General features: G+C 46.2%; 1 non-coding gene across 1 annotated transcript; it reads right to left on the bottom strand.

The window, feature by feature from the left end:
* Positions 1 to 2081: 2081 nt before the first annotated feature.
* On the bottom strand, positions 2082 to 2206 carry LOC140844737 (small nucleolar RNA SNORA18). Its single transcript, XR_012123228.1, has one exon. It is a non-coding gene; the product is annotated as a small nucleolar RNA SNORA18 (small nucleolar RNA).
* Positions 2207 to 4309: the final 2103 nt, after the last annotated feature.

The raw sequence follows: 4309 nt of genomic DNA on the forward strand, positions 1-4309 counted from the left end.
TGTAAACATGGTCTGACGATTCTTTATTTCTCTCCATTTTTATTCCTCCTCCTCCCTTCTTCATATGTTGGGTGTTTTGTTCTGTGCTCTTTTTTGGAGTGCTCCCATCTAGACCACCCTGTAGAGGTGGCTTGTGGGAGGCAAATTCCCTCAACTTTTGCTTGTCTGGGAATTGTTTAATCCCTCCTTCATATTTAAATGATATTCGTGCTGGATACTGTACTCTTGGTTCAAGGCCCTTCTGTTACATTGCATTAAGTATATCATGCCATTCTCTTCTGGCCTGTAGGATTTCTGTTGAGAAATCTGATGATAGCCTGATGGGTTTTCCTTTGTAGGTAACCTTTTTGTTCCCTCTGGCTGCCTTTAATTCTTTGTCCTTGTCTTTGATCTTTGCCATTTTATTTATTATGTGTCTTGGTGTTGCCCTCCTTGGATCCCTTGTCATGGGAGTTCTGTGTACCTCTGTGATCTGAGAGGCCATTTCTTCCCCTAGTTTGGGGCAGTTTTTGGCAATTATTTCTTCAAAGACAGTTTCTATCCTTTTTTCTCTCTCTTCTTCTTCTGTACCCCTATAATGTGGATATTGTTATGTTTCTATTGGTCACTCAGCTCTCTTGCAATTCTTTCATTCCTTCAGATCCTTTTATCTGTCTCTGCATCAGCTTCTCTGCATTCCTGTTCTCTGTTTTCTAGTCCATTAATGGTCTCTTGCATCTCATCCATTCTGTTTTGAAGTCCTTCCAGAGTTTGTTTTATTTCTGTATTCTCCTTCCTTAGTTCTTGCATATTTCTCTGCAACTCCATCAGCATGGTTATGACTTTTGTTTTGAATTCTTTTTCAGGAAGACTGGTTAAATCTGTCTCCCCAGGTTCCTTCTCAGGGGAAGATGTAGCAGATGCAAAAGCTGTCTGGGTTAGTCTTGTCTGGATCATATTTTTTTGTCTTTTGATGTTGACAGGTGCTATTGACAGCTGGGAGGGCCAAACTTTTCACTTGCTACTGGCCTTTCTTTACTGGTACAACTGCGACCCTTAGTGATTTGTGTTGGTTAATTGCATGTAGACTGGGTCTTTGTGTCTTGCCGGGCCAGTATGGAGGAATCTCCCTTTCTGAGGGTCTGGCCTGCCTTAGGCTGCTTCTCTACTTTCACAATGCCCAGAAGGATAATGGCGGGAGGGCTGTTTGGCTGTTTACCTCTGTGAGGGGTCTTAGAGCTGTTTCCCAAGGGGTTAGTGTGCCCGATTTTCCCTGTAATTTCCAGCCACTGGGCTGTGGCCTGTGTTGTTTCTGTCCATCTGTACGTCCCTGTCCCTTCAAGACTTTCAAAGAGCACTGTCTTTTCTTTGTCACAGGGGCATCAGCTTTAGAACCTGCTCAGAGGTCTTGCTGCCCTGTTTCCCTAGTTTCCAGCCCTCCACGCATGCACTGTGTCTGCGCTCTGGTGCGGGTGGCTGGGGCTGGGTGTTTAGCAGTTCTGGGCTCCCTCTCCCTCCCACCAGGAGCTGGGGGTAGGCTTGCTCAGGTGCCGCCAGGCCGGGGGTTGTATCTTACTCCTTTCACCAGGTGCTGGGCTCTCGCACGTGTGGATGTAGTCTTGCTGTTGTCCTGTGTCTTTTGGTCTCTCTTTTAGGATTAGTTGTATTTGTTGTATTTTCAAAATATATATGTTTTTGGGAGGAGATTCCCACTGTCCTACTCACGTTGCCATGTTGGCTCTGCCTCCATACTCAATATAGTCTTTTTAAAATCAATTTTTGTTTAATCCAGTTGTCATTACCAGCCAGTCCAATACTCTTTTAGTTGACCTTTGATCTCCACTTGAATATGGGCATACGTCAAAAATTTTCCACTTGTAATCTCTGAGATCCAGTTTCTTCACTGTATTTTGGGGCCACATCTGGATCAGAGTAGATGGATCTGCCTGGTTCTCAATTTCAGAAGCTCTGTCACCTTGAGTTAGCTTCAAGTCATATTCACTCCTAAGCTGTCATATTCTAAGAATAATACAGATCATTGAGACATGCAAATACTTAAGATTAAAAAAGTTTTTCTATTAGGACTTTCATGGGTGTAGCAGACCTGTATTATAGTTCTTTCCCACAGGTCTAACACACAGTTCTGTGAGTAAAGGAAACCACATAATATGAGGTGTTTCCAGTGATGTAGGTCTACTGAAAAAGCCCTATTGGGATAGACTTCCACCCTAAGGCTTTAAATAGATTCCTAAGTGCTGAACTATCTGCTTCAAACATACATTAGTATATGAAATTTTAAATGTCATTATTTTAGAAAACATACATAATTTCAGTTTTTACGCAAGCAGTATTTGATAGAGTATTTTTGTTTTCTTTGTTTTGTTTGGCTTCTGCGTTTGTGTATGTGTTTTAGCTTGCTTGTGTGTACATGTGTGTGTGTGAGAGAGATGTTTGTAACCCAAGGTTGTCAGAGAATGCTGTTCATATTTTTTTTTAATTTAGTGGACTTAGTGACCTGCTCTTTTTTTTTGCAATATAATAATATAGAGACAATTTCCATGATTTTCACAATTACTTGCTAAAAATGTATATATTCTTTTATGAGGATTACAGGTTTTGATACATATAATGATAGGATCCATTTTTTACTTTGGTTGTTTTTTTTTTTTTTTTTTTGATCACGTCATTTCCCTTGACTTAAGGAAGAAGTTTTAAAATCTATAGTTAGATTGGAGTGGAGCCAGGATGGCGGCATGAGTAGAGCAGTGGAAATCTCCTCCCAAAAACACATAGAGCTATGAAAATATAACAAAGAAAAATCTTCCTAAAATAGAGACCACAGGACACAGGACAACATCCAGACCACATCCACACCTGCAAGAACCCAGCGCCTTGCGAAGGGGGTAAGATACAAGCCCGGGCCCGACAGGACCCGAGCGCCCCTCCCCCCAGCTCCCGGCGGGTGAAAAGAAACTGGAGCGGTTTTTTTTTGGTGAGTGCTTTTTGGAAGCCTTAAAGGGATGGGCCCCTGCTGCTAGGGAGGCAGGGTAGTGGGACCGGTGAGCAGGTGCCTGGGACTGGCGCCTGAGGACAAAGAATATCCCGCGTTTCTCCCTGCGGGACCGGTGGATGGGTGCCTGAGACCGGTGCCTGAGGACGGACGAAATCACGCGTTTTTCCTCTTTTTTTTTTTTCTCTTTTTGGTGAGTGCTTTTTGGAAGCCTTAAAGGGACAGGGACCCTGGTGCTAGGGAGGCAGGGCGGCCGGACTGGTGAGCGGGTGCCCGGGACCGGCACCTGAGGACAAAGAATATCCCACGTTTTTCCCTGCAGGACCGGTGGGTGGGTGCCTGAGACCGGCACTTGAGGACAGAGGAAATCGTGCATTTTTCCCCTTTTTCTCTTTTTTGCGAGTGCTTTTTGGAAGCCTAAAAGGGACAGGGACTCCGGTGCTAGGGAAGCAGGGTGGCGGGACTGGTGAGCGGGTGCCTGGGACCGGCACCTGAGGACAAAGAATATCCCGTGTTTTTCCCTGTGCGACCGGTGGGCGGGTGCCTGAGACCGGCACCTGAGGACGGAGGAAATCACGCGTTTTTCCCCTTTTTTTCTCTCTTTTTGGTGAGTGCATTTTGGAAGCCTTAAAGGGACAGGGACACCGGTGCTAGGGAGGCAGGGCAGCGGGACTGGTGAGCGGGTGCGTGGGACCAGCGCCTGAGGACAAAGAATATCGAGCGTTCTTTCCCTGCGGGACCGGTGGTTGGGTGTTTTTTGGAAGCCTTGAAGGGACAGGGACCCTGGTGCTAGGGAGACAGGGCAGCAGGACCAGTGAGCGGGTGCCTGGGACCGGCACCTGAGGACAAAAAAAAAAATTGCATGTTTTTTCCTTTTTTTTTCTTTCTGTTCCCTCTCTCATTGTTGCTGTTGTTGTTTTGATTTGGAGAATGCTTTTTGGAAGTCTTAAAGGGGCAGGACAGGTCACTTAGACCAGAGGCAGGGAATCTGGGGATCTCTGGGCACTCTAACCGCCTGGGCAGCAGGGAGAACAGAGGCCCCTTACGGAGATAAATAGCCTCACGGCTGCTCCCCCTCCAAAGGGGCTCCACCATTTTGGAGGAGCAGCCCCAGCCAGGCCAAACCCACAGCAACAGCGGAGATAAACCCCATAGCAACTGGGCAGGAAGCAGAAGCCCTGTCTGCGCAGAGCTGCCCAGCACAAGCCACTAGAAGTCGCTATTCTCCAAGGAGAGGAAGGCCACAAACCAACAAGAAGGAAAGCTCTCCCAGCTGTCACTTGTACCAGCTCTGCAAACTATCTCTATCACCATGAAAAG

This window comes from Manis javanica, chromosome 1 (assembly GCF_040802235.1).
Source record: "Manis javanica isolate MJ-LG chromosome 1, MJ_LKY, whole genome shotgun sequence".
Taxonomy (NCBI): Eukaryota; Metazoa; Chordata; class Mammalia; order Pholidota; family Manidae; genus Manis; species Manis javanica.